At 44.9% G+C, this 20,445-nt stretch overlaps 1 protein-coding gene across 1 annotated transcript in view; it reads right to left on the bottom strand.

Annotated features, from left to right (window-relative positions):
• The window catches only part of LOC109910908 (proto-oncogene vav), a 90,190-nt gene that overhangs the window by 48,356 nt on the left and 21,389 nt on the right, over nucleotides 1–20,445 (bottom strand). The window lies entirely within an intron of this gene.

Genomic DNA, 20,445 nt, shown 5'->3' with positions numbered 1-20,445 from the left:
TACAAGGATGTTACTGAGATTGGAGCATTTGAGTTTTAAAAAAAGGGTGAATAGGCTGGGACTTTTTTCACTGGAGCCTAGGCGGTTGAGGGGTGACTTTATAGAGGTTTATAAAATCATGAGGGGCAAAGGTAAGTTGAATAGCAAAGGTCTTTTCCCTCAGGGTAGGGGAGTCCAAAGCTAGAGGGCATAGGTTTAAGGTGAGAGGGGAATAATTTACAAGGGACCTGAGGAGCAACATTTTCACACAGAGGGTGGTTCGTATTTGGAATAAGACTGCCGGAGGAAGTGGTAGATGCAGGTACAGTTACAACATCTAAAAGACATTTCAACAGGTACATGAGTAGAAAAGGTTTACAGGGATATGGGCCAAATGTGGACAAATGGATCTAGTTTAGTTTGGGAAACCTGGTCGTCATGGACGAGTTGGACCGAAGGGTCTGTTTCCATGCTGTATGCCTCTATGGCTCTGTGATTGTATTGATTATTGTAAAAAAGTCTAGTTCTAGACTAAACATCTAGTTCACTAATGTCCTTTAGGGAAGGAAATCTGCCATTCTCACCCAGTCTGGCCTACATGTGACTTCAGACCCACAGCAAAGGGTTTGACATTTAATAGCCCACGGTAAGTGTATATATGATGGTAACAAATGACAGCGATAGCCATATCCTAGAAAGAATAAAATGAATAGCTTGACGAGTCTCACAGTAGAGATATCACCTTCCCTATTGGGTCTATTTCTGAACTTAATGAATGCAAAACTCACTCAGTAAAAAAAAAAATAAAAACGCAGCTGAAACCAAACCAGAAAGAAAGCTTTTCTCTGCGAAAGGTCTGACTTCCGATATGTAGAAAGTTAAGAATAATTACTCCACACTTTGACTCACAGCCGAAACTCATGTGTAACACTTCCTTCTTTCACAATACTTGCTGCCAGCAAAGCTAACACTTCACTAAGAGGGTTACCAAATCGAACATGCTTCCCAGACTCTCTCTCACACCTGCAAACCTTGCCCAGGGGTTTTTGTTCTGGAAACTTCTTCTATCGACACAATGTCTGCTGATTATTTTTATTGTAGCCCTAACTCTGCTGCTTCACTCTGGAATACATTGTGGGGCAGTCACATCCTTACCTTATCTCACGCACACCACTTCTTTATGATTTAAAACAATCTTTAAAACACCAAACCACCCATCTCTTCCCACCAATCAAACTCCAACTCCCTAAAACTAGCCAACATAAGTTATCTTTCTTTTCTTCATTGTTGCTGGCTAGAATAGCATTTATTGCCCATCCCTAGTTGCCCCTGGAGAAGGTAGTGATGAGCTGCCTCCTTGAGCCGCTGTAGTCCTTGGGCTGTAGGTTGACCCACAATGCCGTTAGGGAGGGAATTATAGGATTTTGTCACAGCGACACTGAAGGAACGGCACTATAAGACCATGACACATAGGAGTAAAAGTAGGCCATTCAGCCCATCGATTCTGCTTGGCTATCCAAGGCGATCATGGGTGATTTGATAACCCTCAATGCCTTATCTCCCTAAGCCTTGATTTTCCTTATTAACTATATCAGCCTTAAATATATTTGAGAATGCAACCTCTACAGGCCTGGGTGGGAAAGAGTTCCGCAGATCCAGAATTGTCTGAGAGACAAAAATTCCTCCTCATCTCTGTCATAACTGGGTGCTTCCTTATTGTGAGATTATGCTGTCTGATCCTTACGAGGGGAAACAATTTCTTCACATCTACTCTGCCAAGCCCTTGTAAAACGTTATAATTTCAATGAGGTATCCTCTCATTCTCCTGAATTCCAGTATTTCCAAGTCAGGGTGTGAGCGGCTTGACATGGAATTTGCAGCTCATGGTCTTCCTGTGTCTCTGCTGCCCTTGTCCTTCCAATTGTGAGATGTCATGGGTTTGGGAACTGCAGTCATAAAAGCTTGGTCAGGTTGCTATGGTGCAACTTATAGATGGTAACACTGCAGTGTGCTCTAATGGTTTGTCAGTCAATCAGTCCTGATGGCTGAGAGGCTCCCCATTACCTCACTGGTTGTGAGACCAGCTGTCTGCACATTCCGATAACTGCTTCTGTCATGGGCATTGGGAAACACCACATCGAGTGAAAGGGAAAACCTTTGCAAAGTATCATAACATTTGATGAGAAGTCTTGGGCAGCTGAGAAAGAAATGTTATTTTTATCTTCCTGAATTTTTACTCTAATTTTTTTTTGCACTAACTTCAGAACCTCTTCCGTTGCTGACTCTGTGCTGAGTGGGGAGTTTGCAAAATCTGCACGCAACTCAAAAATAGAACATGCAAGACCAGAATCACAATGTTTACATTGGTGTGCTTGTTTACCCCGCTAACAAAATTCCTTGAAGTTGCTTTCTAGTTGGCCAAGGCTTGGGGCAGGAGGAGGGACTACAGAACTTTGTGACACGGTAACAACTAGTAACAGTCTGGGAAGAGCCCACCAGTGCCAACTGGAGAGACAATCACCCAGAGGGTGTGCAGGGCAGTTGAGGCAGGAAACCTCACAATCTTTAAAAAAGTACTTGGATGAGCACTTGAAGCATCGTAACACTCAAGGCTATGGGCCTTATGTGGGAAAGTAGAACTCGTGTAGTATAGTAGTGTACTTCTGGAGGTAGACCCTCCCCGAGTGCTAACTCTGCCCACTGGAAAACCCACTGGCGGAGTGTTGGGGTGTTGGTGAACAACCCAGAGTCACAAAGCAATCATCGAGATCTACATTTGGAGAAATGCAAGGTATTGCATTTTGGTAGAACAAACAAAGACAGGCCTTATACAGTTAATGGTAAGGCCCTGGGTAGAACAGAAAGACCTAGCGGTTCAGGTACATAATTCTTTGAAATTTGCGTCACATGTAGACCAGGTGATTAAGAAGGCGTTTAGCACGCTTGCCTTCTTTGCTCAGTCCTTTGAATTGGGATGTCATGTTGTGGTTGTACAGGACATTGGTGAGGTCTCTCCTAGAATATCATAGAATATATCATAGAATCCCTACAGTGTGGAAGCAGGCCATTCGGCCCAACAAGTCCACACCGCCCTTCCGAAGAGCATCCCACCCAGACCCATTACCCTAATTTCCCACGTCTAACCCACCTAACCTAAACATCCTTGGGCACTATGGGTAATTTAGCACGGCCAATCCACCTAACCTGCACATCTTTGGACTGTGGGAGGAAACCGGAGCATCCAGAGGAAACTCATGCAGATACGGGGAGAATGTGAAAATTCCACATAGACAGTCGCCCAAGCTTGAGTCGAACCCAGGACACTGGCCCTGTGAGGCAGCAGTGCTAACCATTGAGACACCATGCCGCCCCTGTGTGCAGTTCTGGTCACTCTGTTGTAGAAAGGATATTATTCAACTGGACAGGGTTCAGAAAATATTTACCAGGATGTTGCCAGGAACGGAAGATTTGAGAAATATAAATAGACTAGAAAGACTGGGACTTTTTACACAGGAGGGGAGGAGGTTTATAAAATGATGAGGGGCATAAATAAGGTGAATGACAAGGGTCTTTTCCTTAGAGTGGGGGAGTTCAAAACTAGGGACATATCTTTCAGGTGAGAGGAGAACGATTTAAAAAGGACATGAGGGGCAACTTTTTTTACACAGAGAGTGGCTCATGTGTGGAATGAACTGCCAGAGGAAGTGGTGGACGTGGGTGCAATTACAACATTTAAAAGACATTTGGATAAGTTCCTGAATAGGAAAGGTTTGGAGGGATATGGCCAAGTGCAGGCAGTTGGGACTGGTTTAGTTTGGGATTATAGTCAGTGTGGACTGGTTGGACCGAAGGGTCTGTTTGCATGCTGTAACATTCTATGACTCTATGACTCCAGATCACAAAAAAAAGGTCTTTCAGCCCACCGAGTCTGCACCAAGTCAAAAACAATCATCTATCTATTCTAATCCCGTAGTGTTGTATGCCTTGGCATCATGAATGCACATCTAAATATTTCTTAAATGTGATAAGGGTTTCTGACTCTGCCACCCTGACAGGAAGTGAGTTCCAGAATCCCATCACTGTGTGGGTGAAAAAACATTCCGTCACCTCCTCCTCTAAACCTCCCACCCCTTACCTTCAATCTGTGCCCCCTAGTCATTGATCCCTCTACCAAGGGAGATATGTTCCTTCCTGCCTACCCTATCAACGCCCCAGGAATGGTTGGAAATGGACCGTTTCGCATGGGAAATCCATTTTGAGGTATACTGGAGGAGTCAGGTCAATAAATCCCATTTGCAAATTCTTCTGGGTTTTCCATCTGTGAATACAGGCTTCAGTTCCCAGTGCAGTGCAGAAGGAGTGCCGTACTGTCAGACGGTCTCTGTTTCAAGTGAGATGATAAAACAAAAACCCCTGGGCACTACTTCAGATAAGGACTGGGGAGTTCTATTTCCAACTAAGTTTCCAGAAGACATTTGTGTCACTTGCTACCAAATTTTTCAAATTAAAATGTGTTGCAATTTTAGTTTCTCAAAACGTTTCACAAAAGTCTACCCCTGAGCTCTGGGGGTAGGAGCTGACACAACATGAAGTTACATTGTCTTATGGCCTCATCCCATGACCAATCCTCCCTCTCATCCCTGCCTCCTTGACCTGTCCATCTTCCCTCCCACCTATCCGCTTCTCCCACCTCACTGACCATTCCCTACCTGCACTCACCTATCACCATCCCACCTACACACACTGTTCTGAGGAAGGGTCACTGTACCCGAAACGTTAACTCTGTTTTCTCCTTCACAGATGCTGCCAGACCTGCCGAGCTTTTCCAGCAACTTCTGTTTGTGTTCCTGATTTACAGCATCCGCAGTTCTTTTGGTTTTTACCACCCCACCTACCTTCTCCAGACCCGCCCCTCCTCTCTCTATTTATTTCAGAGCTCTCTTCCCCTTCCCCCATTGCTGAAGAAGGGTCCTGACCCAAAATGTCAGCTTTCCTGTTTCTCTGATGCTGCCTGGCCCGCTGTGTTCCTCCAGCTCCACACTGTGTTATCTCTTACTATCTCTAATGGAGTTACATTGTACCAGAATAATGTCAGGAGTCACATGACACCAGGTTATAATCCAATAGTTTTATTTGAAATCACAAGCTTACATAGCGCTGCCCCTTTGGCAGGTGCAGTCAGAGAGAAGCGCACGGAACACAGAGTTTATAGGCAGAGTGATCAAGCGCAGACAGGTCAAAAGATCATACAAATGGTGTGAGTGGAGTGTTGGATAATAATCTCTGCAGGTGATCAAAAGTGTCAGACAGTGTAAGTAAAGTCTCAACAGCTGAATAGCAAGTGAAGAGATGACCTATAATCCGATTAAATAAGGCAGAGAGATAATTACAAAAATTTAAAAATAAGATGGTGCTGGAGACAAACCAAATGACTAGAATAACATGATCGGTACAAGATTTGCATGCTTTGGGTCTAACCAAAGTAACAAGTAATCCTTAATTAGTTTGTACAGTTTTGGTAGAGAGATCATAATAAGTTATCAGGGTGATGTTGTAAAAACAGGATAGTAAGGAATATTTTACAGATACAGAACAGTGCAGTGGGGTCACATGTAATGCGACATGAACCCAAGATCACGGTTGAGGCCATCTTCATGGGTACGGAACTTGGCTATCAGTTTCTGCTCGGCGATTCTGTGTTGTTGTGTATCCCGAAGTCCATCTTGGAGGACACTTAGCCGAAGATCAGAGGCTGAATGTCCCTGACTGCTGAAGTGCTCCCTCACGGTGTCCATTCATCCGTTGTTGTGGCGTCTGCATAGTATCACTAATATACCGTGCTTTGGGGCATCCTTGCCTGCAGGGTATGAGATAGACAACGTTGGCCGAGTCACATAGTATCTGCCGTGCACGTGGTGGGTGGTGTTCCCACGTGTGATGGTAGTGTCCATGTCGATGAACTGACATGTCTTGCAGAGGTTGCTTTGGTAGGGTTGTGTGGTGTTGTTGTCAATGTTGTCCTGAAGGCTGGGTAGTTTGCTGCGAGCAATGGTCTGTTTAAGGTTTGGTGGTTGTTTGAAGGTGAGAAGTGTGGGGAAGATCCTGACAAGATGCTTGTTGTCATTGATGACATGTTGAAGACTATGAAGAACATGCCATAGTTTCTCTGCTCTGGGGAAGTACTGGTCAATGAAGGGTACCCTATTGGTCATATCCTGTGTACATCTTCTGAGGAGGTCATTGCATTTTTTTTTGCTGTGGACATCGGAACTGGTGATTGATGAATTGAGGATCGTATCCCGTTCTTATGAGGGTGTCCTTCACAACCTTTAGGTGTCCATCACGTTCCTCCTCATCTGAGCAGATCCCGTAGATCTTGTCCGTACAGGAATGGTTTCTTTAACTTGTTTAGGGTGGAAGCTAGAGAAATGCAGAATTGTGAGGTTATCCACAAACCCCAAGCATCATGAGGTCCTCCACATACACCAAGATGTCAGCAGCGAACCCAATAATAACAACCAATGAACCAGAACAGTTGACACAGAGATCAATGGTCCAGTGACCAAAGAAGAAGGAATTGAATTGGATCCCTCCGGAAGGCTGTTGCCCTAGCTTCGACATGTATGCTCAAGCTGTTAACGCCAGATTCATCAGCCACGCTCATAAGGTAACACAGAACATCACCTAAGCACAACACAAGGCCATCCGTGCTCTCAAAACCAATCGCAACATTGTCATCAAACCAGCAGACAAAGGAGGACCCATCATCGTACAGAACAGAACGGACTACTGCAAGGAAGTGTATCAACAGCTGAACAACCAGGATCACTACAGACAACTACCTGCTCATCCAACCAAAGAACACACCCATCAACTCAACAGACTGATCGAGAGCTTTGATCCAGACCTTCGGATTATCCTATGCACTCTAATCCCATGTACTTCTCATGTTGGAGGCTTCTACCGCTTTCTGAAGATACACAAAGCCAACACACCTGGACGTCCCATCGTATCAGGCAATGGGACCCTGTGTGAGAACCTCTCTGGTTATGTCGAGGGCATCTTGAAACCTATTGTACAGGGAATCCCCAGCTTCTGTTGCAGCACTACAGATTTCTTCCAGAAACTCAGCACCCATGGACCAGTCAAACCAGGAACATTCCTTGTCACAATGGACATTTCGGCACTCTATGCCAGCATCCCTCACGACAATGGCATCGCTGCCACAGCCTCAGTACTCAATACCGCCAACTGCCAATTTCCAATTGCCATCCTACAACTCATCCACTTCATCCTCGACCACAATGTCTTCACCTTCGACAACCAGTTCTTCATCCAGACACACAGAACAGCCATTGGAACCAAATTTGCACCACAATATTCCAACATTTTCATGCACAGGTTCGAGCAAGACTTCCTTGCTGCACAGGACCCCCAACCAATGCTATCCACTAGATACATCGACGACATTCTCTTCCTCTAGACTCATGGCGAGGAATCACTAAAACAACTACGTAACGATATCAACAAGTTTCATCCCACCATCAGACTTACCATGGATTACTCTTCAGAATCAGTCTCATTCTTGGACACACACATCTCTATCAAGGACGGACACCTCAGTAACTCAATCTACTGCAAGCCCACAGATAACCTCACTATGCTGCATTTCTCTAACTTCTACCCTAAACATGTTAAAGAAACCATCCCCTATGGACAAGCCCTGTGCATACACAGGATCTGCTCAGATGAGGAGGAACGTGATGGACACCTAAAGGTTTTGAAGGACGCCCTCATAAGAACGGGATACGATCCTCAACTCATCAATCGCCAGTTACGATGTGACACAGCAAAAAAACCGCAATGACCTCCTCAGAAAACAGACACAGGATACGTCCGATAAGGTACCCTTCATCGTCCAGTACTTCCCCGGAGCAGAGAAGCTACGCCATGTTTTTCACAGCCTTCAACATGTCATCGATGACGATGAGCATCTCGCCAAGATCTTCCCTACACCTCCACTTCTCACCTTCAAACAACCGTCACACCTTAAACAGACCATCGCTCGTATCACACTACCCAGCCTTCAGGACAACATCGACCACAACACTATACAACCCTATCATGGTAACCTCTACAAGACATGTCAGATTGTCAACATGGACGCTACCATCACACGTGGGAACACCACCCACCACGTACATGGCAGATACTCATGTGACTCGGCCAATGTTGTCTCCCTCATACGTTGCAGGCAAGGTATGGTATATTGGTGAGACTATGCAGATGCTACGACAATGGATGAATGCACACTGCGCAACAATCGCCAGACAGGAATGTTCCCTCCCAGTGAGTGAACACTCCAGCTGTCAAAGATATTCAGCCTCTGATCTTCGGGTAGGTGTCCTCCAATGCAGCCTTTGAGATATACATCAGCACAGAATCGCCGAGCAGAAACTGATCGCTAGGTTCCATACCCATGAAGATGGCCTCAACCGTGATCTTGGGTTTGTGTCGCACTACATGTGACCCCCACCTCACTGTTCTGTATCTGTAAAATCTTCCTTTCTGTCCTGTTTTGACACCATCATCTTGATAACTTGTTATGTTCACTCTACCTTAATTAGTTTGTACAGTTTTGAATTACTTATTACTTTGGTTAGACCTTTGGAATGCAACTCTTATATGTTAAGAGTTACGTTATTGTGTTATTCCAGTCATTTAGTTTGTCTCCAACACCACCTAATTTTTAACTGTTTGTAATTATCTGTCTGCCTCACTTAATCAGATTACAGGTCATCCCTTCACTGGTTATTCAGCTGTTGACTCTTTACTCACACCATCTTAAATCTGTAGAGTCTTATTATCCGACACACCACTCACACCAATTCTATGATCTGTTGATCTCTCTCCCCTTGATCTCTCTGCGTATAAACCCTGTGTTCTGTGTGTTTCTCTCTGACCGCACCTGACAAAGGGGCAGCACTTTGTAAGCTTGTGATTTCACATAAAACTGTTGGACTATAACCTGGTGTTGTCTGACTTCCGGCTTTGTCCAGCCCAGTCCAATACCGGCACCTCCACACTTGTGTCAGAATAGAGGGAGGCAGGGACAGATAGGGGTGTACCCCTCACCAGAGATCCCTGGCTAAACAAATATTGTGGATGGCCTCTGGGAAATCATTCCATGCTGAGGGATCAATAGCCCTCCTATGGATGGGAGCCAATCTGCTGAATAAAACTTGAACATTATCTAGTTGTAACTAAAATGTCGGTGGGTCTTGCGTTGTTGTATACCAAACTAATGAACTGGGAGTTTAAGAAACCAGTTGTGTGTAGTGACATAGAGAGGGAGAATGTCACAGAGGTTTAGAGATAGAATTCCACAGTTTAGAGCCATTTAATCAGAGATGCTTAAACGGCCATGATTATGGGACAACAGAAATCCTGGGATGGGGGAGAAAATTGGAGAAGATTACTGAGGTTTCAGGACAGGAGGGGATCACAGAGATCGAGGATCATAGGGCAGGAGGAGATCACAGAGATCAGGTATTGTAGGGCAGGAGGGGATTACAGAGATCAGGCATCGTAGGGCAGGAGGGGATTACAGAGATCGGAGATTGTACGGCAGGTGAGGATTACAGAGATCGGGGATTGTAGGGCAGGTGGGGATTACAGAGATCAGGGATTGTAGGGCAGGCGGGGATTACAGAGATCAGGGATTGTAGGGTGGGGGGGATTACAGAGATAGAGGATTATAGAGCAGAAGGGGGTTAAAAACATGGAGGATTTTAAAGCAAGAAGAGATTATTGAGATTTCAGAATGTTTTAGGGTTGGAGGAGTGTACAGAGATAAGGAAGATTGTATGGTTGTAGGAGATTACAGAGATAGGGAGAGATATGGTTGCAAGGTGGTTTTTAACAAGAATGAGAATGTTGAATTGGAGGTGCATAGCCAGGGTTAGGCAATATACTTATAATAGCAGCATTTAACATCGTCTCACTACAATATGCTTTTGTCCAATTTCTGAACAACGTTGTGACAGAAAGCAGGCTGAGTGTGCATGTATTTCAGCCACACTGGATTCTTTAACACTTGGGGCAATCGCTCTTTCATTCTGCCTTCCTCAAAGTGTATTTTAAGTTTATTACAAATGCAAGCTGAAGTCAGCCAGACTCACCTATCGCCTCCCACATAAACTGGTTTAATTTTCTCCAATATAATATTCTAGAATTAAAAGGACCACTTTGTAATATCCTGACTATTAATGGTTGCCTGGGAGAGACAAAAAACAGACACAAGCTCCTATTAACGTCCCAAGAAGTTTCATTTTGTCTACTCTCGTTAATGAGTTTGAGGATAAAAGTAAAGGATTAGCAAGGGCATAGAAATAGCACAGATCATAATTTACTTATGTTATCTAACAAGCCCAGAAGGAACCTCACAGGAGCAATTTAATCACTATTCATCCTCTATATTGCCAGCACCAGACTAAATATTACATATTAAGTGTAGGCATTACTCTTTGTTGTATATCTGTTATGTACTTTTTTAAAAGCACTAAGTAGGATTGGTGGGAGAGAGGTCAGGTTATAAGGATAGGTTTGAAGCTATAGCTAATTTCTGAGTATTAATTAGTCTTCATCTGAACTATCACCATCAGATTTGAGCCTGTAATTCACTCCTCTTGTTTATACGGCCCATAACCATTCATATGATGCGGCCTGGTTCACTCAGTCCGTGTATCAATAACACTAAATATAAACCTCTCAAACTCCTCAGTTAGATTCTGCCCTGTAATTTGCTCCAGGCTATGCATTATTCTACGCATCAATCACTTGAATCACTGTGCAATATTTCATAAATCTATCAAAGAGCAGTGTTAAAACTTTGCAAAACACCCACTTGCAGGGAGCCAGGAAGTGAATCATTTTTAAGAATTCAGGGAACTTAATCTTGTCGACATTGACAATGTAATTGGCGCTCCCTCCACCTTTGGCATACATAGGCCACAGTCTCTCCCACTTAGAAGCACAAAGCCAACCAATGATGGGGAACCACCTGGTATACAACATTTTAGTTACAATTAGTTTATAATTAAGTTTTATTGTAGATTGTTTCATTGCAGATTTTCAAGCAGATTGGATCCCACCCATAGCAGGGATATCGATCCCTCAGAACAGAATGATTTCCCAGAGACTATCTGTAACACTTACTTAGCCAGAGATCTCTGGGGAGAGGCACGCATCTATCTGCTGTTCAATTACATTAAATTCTGGTTGCCACATTGCAGGAAGGATGTGGAGGCTTTGGAGGGGGTGCAGAAGCGGTTTACCAGGATGCCGCCTGGATTAGAGGGTATAAACTAAAAGGAGAGGCCAGAAAGATTCGGGTTGTTTTCTTTGGAGCGGCGGAGGCTGAGGGGAGACTTGATAGAACTCTATAAAAGTTATGAGGTGCATAAATAGGGTTGATGGTCAGAATATTTTTCCCAGAGTTGAAATGTCTAATAGCAAGGGGCATGCATTTAAGGTGAGAGGGAGAAAGTTCAAAGGAGATGTGAGGGGCTAGTTTTTTACACAGCGTGTGGTAGGAGTCTGGAATGCACTGCCAGGGGTGGTGGTGGAGGCAGATATGATACGGAAGTTTAAGGGACATTTAGATAAGCACATGAATATGCAAGGAATGGAGCGATATGTAGCAAGGGGAGGCAGAAGGGACTAGTTTAACTTGGTGTCATGTTCGGCACAACATTGTGGGCTGAAGGGCCCATTCCTGTGCTGTAATGTTCTATCTTCTGTGTTCAATTCTCTGTCTCTCTGTTGTCTGGCACAGCCTTACTCCATGTTGTACCAGTTTCCACAGGGAAAGTATCGTACTGTACTAGAGTAGACCATCCATCCCATTGTACTTTCCCTAGCTCTTCGAGAAAGTTGTCCATTGAATCCTAATTGAGGCCTAATTTTAAAGTTTGGGTGGGGAGGGCACCATTTTAGGGCTGAGATGGTGAGGATTCTTGTGGCACACTATTAGTGACCCTACCACTGAGCCAGCAGGCGTGAGTTCAAGTCCCACCTGCTCCAGAAGTCTATAAGTCACTCAAAGATACACACTAGCCTGACTTGGAAATATATTTCTGTTCCTTCACTGTCATTGGGTCCAAATCCTACAACTCCCTTCCTCTCACAACACTGTGGGCGTCCCTATATCACATGGACAATTTGGCACTGCCTTCTCTAGGCCATTAGATTTGGACACAAAATGCTGGTCTAATCAACGACACTTAAATCCCGCAAACAAGTTTTTTAAAAAAACTTACATTTTGCTGTTTGGAACATTCCAAAGCACATTACATCTAATGAAGTACCTTCTAAAGTGCAGTCACTGTTGTAACTTAGAAAATGCAGCTGCCAATTTGCACACAGGACATTTACCTCTAGGCCGTCACCTCCCCTACAAACTTCTATAAAGTCACCCCTCTACCTGCTACATTCCAGTGAAAAAAGTCCCAGCCTATCCAGCCTCTCCTTATAACTCAAACCCTCCAGTCCCTGCAACGTCTTTATAAGCCAATTTAATAATACCTTTCCTATAGCTGGCCAACCGCAACTCTGCATAGTACCTCAGAAATGGACCCACTGACATCCTGTACAACCTCAACACGATGATCAACTCCTGTACTCAATGAAAGCCAGCATGCCACCCTTGAAAGACACGACTTTCAAGGAACTATGTACCTGAACCCCTGGATGTCTTTGTTCGACAGCACTCCCAAGGGCCCAACCATTAATCGCATAGGTCCTTCCCTTGTTTACTTTACCAAAATGCAACACCTCACTTTTATCCAAATTAAACTCAATCTGCCACACTGGCCGAGTTGATCAAGATCCCTTTGTAATTTTGAATAACCTTCTTCACTGCCTACTATGCCACATATTCGGTGTCACCTGCAAACTTGCTAACCATGCCTACTATATTCTCATCCAAATCACTTATATAAATGACAAACAAAAGTGGACCCAGCACCGATCCCTGTGGAACACCGCTGGTCACAGGCCTCCAGTCCATAAAACAGCCCTCCACCATCGTCCTCTTTCTCCTACCATCAAGCCAATTTTGTATCTAATTGGTAAGCTCTCCCTGAATATAACTTTACTAACCAGTCCAACACATGGAACCTTGTCAAAGGTCTTACTAAATTCCACGTAGATGACATTTACTGCTCTGCCTTCAGCTATCTTCTTGGTCACATTCTCAAAAATGAGACATGATTTCCCACACACAAAGCCATGCTGACTATCTCTATCAGCCCTTGCCTCTCCAAATACATGTAAATCCTGTCTCTCTGAATTCCCTCCAATAACTTACCCACCATTGACGTCAGGCTCATTGGTCTATAATTCCCAGGCTTCACCTTGCAGCCTTTCTTAAATAAAGGGACAACTTCAGCCATCGTCTGGTTCTCTGGAACCTCACCTTTGGCTGTAGATTATAAAAATATCTCTGCAAGGGACCCCATAATTTCTTCCCAAGCTTCCCACATTGTCCTGGGATACATTTATCAGTCCCAGAGATTTATCTACCTTTATGCTTTTTAAGATGTCCAGGACCTCTTCTTCTGTAATGTGGACTGTTTTCAAGACCTCAATATCTATTACCCCATGTTCCCTAGCTTCCATGTCTTTCTCCACAATAAACACGGAAGTGAAACATTCATTTATTATCTCTTCCATGTCCTGTGTTCCTACACTTGGATGACCTTGTCAATCTTTAAGGGGCCCTATTCTCTCTCTGGTTGCTCTTTTGCCCTTAATATACTTGTAGAATCTTTGATGATGTCGATTACAGGATAAACTATTTTTTGACGCAAATTAAGTGATAAAATATTTGGTGTTTATATACAGCAGTTAGTAGTCCTGCCTCAGAACCAGAATTTCCATGCTTCAGTCTCATTCCATTGATGTCTAGAATGATGTGTTTATATTGCAGACAATACACTGCATACACTAGTGCTAAGAGAGAGAGATTCCTGGGTGTGATAGAAAGAACATTGGAAACTCTGCCATCGCTTTCCATAGCTCCAGACTACAACATGCCACTGAAAATGGATGTTACCACAACAATGAGGACTGTTCTGGGGATCAGGAGAGCAAAGTGCAGTTGGCAGGGCATCTTTAGCCTGGGGTGGGAGATTTGGGCCCTGTCTCCTTGCTCTACCTGGGGAAGAGGGTTCTTGCAGTCCATGTACTGTAGGGAGACCCACAATGCTCTTAGGGAGGTAATTCCAGGATTTTGACCCAGTGACACTGAAGTAATGATGATATATTTCCAAGGCAGGATGGTGAGGGGTTTGGAGAGGAACTTGCAGGTGGTGCTAATCCTGCAGTAAAGCAGAAAGTCAAAATCTAATGGGCTGAATCTTACATTTTTTTTGGCTAGGTCCAAGTTGCATTAAGATTTTTTAAAGATTTATTTCAGTGAGTCCTTGTGAGGTTTCCCACCCTATTGTCTCAAACTCGCCTCATTATTTACTTGCCAAGCCCCTATGGTGTCTCTTGTGGCCAATTTGTATCCATTTTATCCCATCCCATTCCCAAAAACAATCGTGTTGCAGCTATACAAAACATCAGTGAGGTCACATTTGGAGCACTGTGTACAGTACCTTCTATAGGCAGGCCATTAAATTAAAAAGGGTGCAGAAGGGAGTCACAAGGATGTTACAGGGATTGGAGGGTTTGAGTTACAAGGAAGGGTTGGATAGGCTGGGACTTTTTTTCACTGGAGCGTAGGAGGCTGAGGGGTGACCTTACGGAGGTTTATAAAATCATGAGGGACTCAGGTAAGGTGATTAGCAAAGGTCTTTTCCTTAGGGTAAAGGAGTTCAAAACTAGGGGGCATATTTTTAAGGTGAGAGGAGAAAGATTTAAAAGGGGACCCAAGGGGCAGCTTTATCACACAGAGGGTGGTTCGTGTGCAGAATGAACCTCCAGAGGAAGTGGTAGATGCAAGTACAGTTACAACATTTAAAAGACATTTGGATAAGTCAAGGAATATTAAGGTTTAGAGGGATATGGACCAAATACAAGAAAATGGGACTAGTTTACTTTGGGAAACTTGATCAGCACAGACAACCTGGACCGAAGGATCTGTTTCTGTGCTGTATGACTCAATAACTCACCACTCAGCAGATAGCTACCATAAGACTGGCATCCCTTGCACTTGTACCTTCTCAAAACAATGGCAGCACGAGGGCTCAGTGGTTAGCACTGCTACCTCACAGCGCCAGGGACCCAGGTTCGATTCCACTCTCAGGCAACTGTCTGTGTGGAGTTTGCACATTCTCCCCGTGTCTGCGTGGGTTTCCTCCGGGTGTTCTGGTTTGTCCCACAGTCCCAAGATGTACAGGTTAGGTGGATTGGCCATGCTAAATTGCCAGTAGTGTTCAGTGATGTGTAGATTAGGTGGGTTATAGGGGGATGGGTCTGGGTGGGATGCTGTGAGGGTTGGTGTGGACTTGTTGGGCCGAAGGGACTGCTTCCACACTGCAGGAGTTCTATGAGAATGGTGTGTACCCAAATGAGCACTGGCATTCCTGCTCGTTCAAGGAGAGAGGGCACGGGAGAAGGGGTAAATGGCATGGCCATTTCTCTGACACAGACAACGAAGAAGTGCCCTGTTCCCAAAGGGTCACCAGAGGAGGTGACATACCACCAGGACCTGCCTGCCTGGTCTGAGGCCTCTAGCCAAGTCAGTGATGTTTCCAGGGCATGGACAAGCAGAGAGCAGTACAGTCAATTGCCTTCCCCGCTGCACAAGGGCAAGTGTCACACTCTTCCCTCTGCTGCCTCACACTCACTCCATCAGGTGCGCTGCACATATACTTCGCACCAAAGGCCTCCACCCACCCTCAGTGTTGTCCATGTTCACCCCCATCATGAAGAGAGAAGCCCAGCCCCGGCTGGAGGAGACTGAGGCCACACCTGCAGCTCCATCACCTCCCAAGCCACGAGCCTGCAAGCCACGGCCACGCACCCATTGGCCCCTGCTATCTCTTTCAACCAATGGCCACCTCTCCCCACCCATGGCCACAATGTCTGCCCTCCCTTTGGTCTGGCAGATTCCACAAACCTCCTGATGGTGATATAATTTACCATTTTATTTGTGAACTATGGCCTCTCAAAAAGTGCTCCCTCAATGGGCACATTGTCCCCACTCTGCCAAGAAACATTGAATTATTAACCAAACAAAGGAAAAGAAAACCACTGGAGGTGACAATTGCTGATGGGCACGGATAAACCTACCTAATATGGTCATAGCCACGGCCTTTGTAGGAAAGACCAAAAATGGTGCCTGGGCCCCTCTGAGTCCCAAAGACTGGCCCCACTGGTCTTGCCACAACATACCGGATATGCAGTCTTCTTTGCTATTTGCATATTCCTAAACCTAACAGCCTGTCCTTGCATTGCACGTCGCATTGCAAACAACTGATGCTTGTTCTTTGTTGCAAGAATTCTGCTTGAAAAATTTAGCCTTATCTCCTTTGATCTGCACCTCCTCCAGCAGAAACCTCAGCACACAATTTGCACCATGCCCTGCAGTAAGGTGCAGCTTTTATGCATCCCCTGGTGGTTCACTCTCCTACACATGGTTAAAAAAAAATCTCAATTCCCCAGTGTTCCTCCTCTCTGAGGCGCCTCAGGCTACAACCCAGGCGTAATTCACCTCTTTGTCACCCATCCTGGTTTAATAGAGAAGCTCTGGTGGGGACAGTTGAAGGAGGAATGTTGGCCAAGATCTGGAGGAGATCTGCTTCTTCTCCTTGCTTCCAGGGTGATGATGTTGGTGTTTTTTTCCACTGTTTGAGGGAAGAGTGGGGTTTGGGAGGGGACGGAGTCCTTCCTGTCACTCTTCTCAACATTTACCTCTCAGCCAACCGCACCAGGGTGGAGGGGTAAAGAGCCTGTTGGAATATCTGGCTATTATTGCCTTGCGGTTTGTAGCATTTTGCTCATATTTTTTGACATTACAACAAGAGACTCGCCTCACAAGTGCGAAAGCAAAGTGCTTTGGGGTATCTTGAGGTTGTGAAATTGAGGTGCAATATAGATGCAAGTCTTTCTCTTCCAGTAAGGCAGTGGGTATCATTCCCCAATTCCCGCTGCCCCTTTTCTGTTTAGGGTGGATCTCCCTGTGCTAAGCGAATGCTAATACCCAGGCGGGGACTGACACAGTGAAGTGGGGTGTGAGGGAAGGGGCAAGATCTGGCCTCCTGGGTCATGCTGAATTTGAGTTTGCGGCTTGTTGCTGCCTCTGAGTGACACGAGGCCCCGAGGCAGGAAACGTGGCCCCAGGTTCGAGAGGAAGAGGCTTTGCTCTGCAGAAACAGGAAGCCTTTCTATTGGTTGGTCTTGACGCTAGCTGCAACACAATTGACAGCAAAACCCTTTCTTTCAGAACCAGCCGGCTGTTTGAGGTTCTGGCAGCAAATAAGCAGGATCAGAACGAGCGCGGTAATTCCCTGCACCCACCCCCCGAAGAAATATCTTGAATTTATGTAGCACCTCAGAGTGTCCCAAATGGGCAACTTACAAGCAATGAAGGTTCTTGGTCTGTAGTCATAGAGTCATACAGCATGGAAACAGAGCCTGCGGTCCAACCAGTCCAAGACAACCATGTCCCCAAACTAACCAAGTCCCATTTGCCTGTATTTAGAACATAGAACATGGCCCATACCTCTCTAAATCTTCCCTATTGACGAACTTATCCAAATGTCTTTTAAGCGTTGTATCTGTATGTGCATTCACCACTTCCTCTGGCAGTTCATTCCACACATGAACCATTCTCTGTGTAAAAAAATTGCCTCGCATATCCTTTTAAAAATCTTTCCCCTCTCACCTTAACAATATACCCCCTTGTTTTGAACTACCCCACACTAGGGAAAAGACCCTTGTCATTCACCTTATCTATGCCTTTCATAATTTTATAAACGTCTATAAGGTCACCTCTCACCTATGCTCCAGGGAAAAAAAGTCTATCCAGCCTCTCTTTATAACTCAAATCGTTCATTCCTGGCAACATCATGGTTAATCTTTTCTCAACCCTCTCCAGTTTAATAGTACAGGCTATAACACAATAATTGCGCTCTTGTGTGATTTTGTGCCATACACAATTGCGCTATAGAAAATTGTCATTAAAAATCGTATTAAAGGGAAATTGTTACAGAAAATCACTACATCTGTACAGCTGAAAGTTTGCGTTATTGAAGCAGCATCCACTATTCATCCACTGTGTTACAGCCAATTCGCATTAACAAAACACATGTTACAGCAGAACTACCTGTATCCTTCCTGTAGCAGGGCAACCAGAACTGCACACAGTACTCTAGAAGAGGCCTCACCAATATCCTGTACAACATCAACACGATGTCCCAACTCCTATACTCAAAGGTCTGAGCAATGAAGGCAAGCGTGCTAAATGCCTTCTTAACCACCCTGTCTATATGTGATGCAAACTTCATAGAATTATGTACCTGAACCCTTAGGTCTCCCTGTTGTACAACACTACCATTAATTGTATAAGTCGCTGTTGCAATGTCAGCAATCTGTGTGAGGCAATAATGTTTCTGACTTCTCCATCAACTACTGAGCAATATTCAACAGATAGATATAGATTCATAGAGTTGGACAGCGCAGAAGAGGTCCTTCGGCCCATTGAGTCTGTGCTGACCTACCTACATTGGTCCGACTTTCCAGTTTTTGGCCCATAGCCTTAAATGTTGTGACATTTCAAGTATGCACCGAAGTACTTCTTAAAGGTTGTGACGTTTCCCACCTCAACTATCCTCCCAGGCAGTGTATTCCAGACGCCCCCCCCCCACCTTCTGGGTGAAAAAATTATTCGTCAAATCCCCACAAAACCTCCTGCCTTTCACATTAAAATGATGCCCCTGCAATATTGACCCTTTGGAATGGGGACTAGTTGCTTTCTATCCACCTTGTCCATGCCCCTCATCATCTTATACACCTCGATCAGGTTCCCCCTTAGCCTTCTGTGCTCCAAGGAAAACAACGCGAGCTTATCCAGCCTCAATTCATAGCTTCACATAAGTAAGCCTTGACTAATTTCGTATCCTTGTAAATCTATAATCCAGGCCACTGTTCCAGCACCATCACTAGGGAGTGTTGCACAGAGCTGTGTTCCTCAGGTGGCCTAGGAAATTTGGCACGTCCATAAGGTCCCTCACCAACCTTTACAGATGCACCATCAAAAGCATTCTATCTGGTTACATAATGGCCTGGTACGGCAACTGCTCTGCCCAGGACCGTAAGAAACTACAGAAGGTAGTGTGCACAGCCCAGACCATCACCGAAGCCAACCTTCCATCCATGGACTCCATTTACACTTCTCGTTGCCACAGAAAGGCTGCCAACATCATCAAAGACCCCTCCCACCCGGTAATACTCTCTTATAACCTCTTCCATCAGGCAGAAGATACAGAAGCTTAAACACACGCACCAACAGATTCAAGAACAGCTTCTTCCCTGCCGTAATTAGACTGCTGAATGGAGCTCTCTAATTCCAAATCGAATGTTGATCTTGCTTTTGTGTCCCTCCTACGCAGCTGTAACCCTGTATGCCTCACTCTGTCTAAACACCCTATGGTCTGTATGTCCTTGTATGTTAAGATCTGCCTGTACTGCTCGCTAAACAAAACTTTTCAGTGTACTTAGGTACATGTGACAACAATAAATCAAATCAAATCTTCCTTCTGATTCAATGTTCTTTGCTTACTCCATCAAGTCATTGTAAATGATCCCAGGGCACTATTCCCAAGAGTTCCCATTGGTGTCCAGGCCCTTGATCAAATCTCACTAAAACATAGGTCAACTGGTTACTTTCTCACTGCTTTTTGTTGAGACCTTGCCAAGTACAAGTTGACTGACGCGTTTCCTGCATTGCAAACAGACAAATTAAGAGCAGGCACAGGCCATTCAGCCCCTCATGCCTACTCCACCAGGCACTAAGACCAAGGCTGATCTGATTATGACCTCAACTCCACATTCCCGACAACCCTCGATAACCTTTCACCCACTCTGCTTACCAAGAATCTCTCCACCCTCTGCCTTATAAATTGTCAAAGGCTCTGCTTCCACCACATTTGGATAAAAAGAGCTCCAACGACTCATGAGACTTTGAGAGAAAACATTTCTCTTTGGCTCTTTCTTAAGTGAGTGACCAGTTATTTTGGAAAGGTGATCCCTCATTCTGGATCCTCCCACAAGAGGAAACCTCCCCTCCACATTGGATCTATCAAGGCCCCTCAGGATCTTATCCATTTCAATCAAGCCACCTCCCATTTTTCCAAACTCCAATGTTTCGGCCCATTAGCCCTGCCACCTCCCTAGACCTTGTCCTGTCAGAGACAGCATTCATTTAGTCATCCTGTGAGAGGCATGTTCTGTTGC

This window comes from Rhincodon typus, chromosome 38 (assembly GCF_021869965.1).
Source record: "Rhincodon typus isolate 14 chromosome 38, sRhiTyp1.1, whole genome shotgun sequence".
In the NCBI taxonomy this organism is placed as follows: domain Eukaryota; kingdom Metazoa; phylum Chordata; class Chondrichthyes; order Orectolobiformes; family Rhincodontidae; genus Rhincodon; species Rhincodon typus.
Note: the sequence above shows the minus strand (reverse complement) of the source record. Positions and strands in the feature narration are given on the sequence as shown.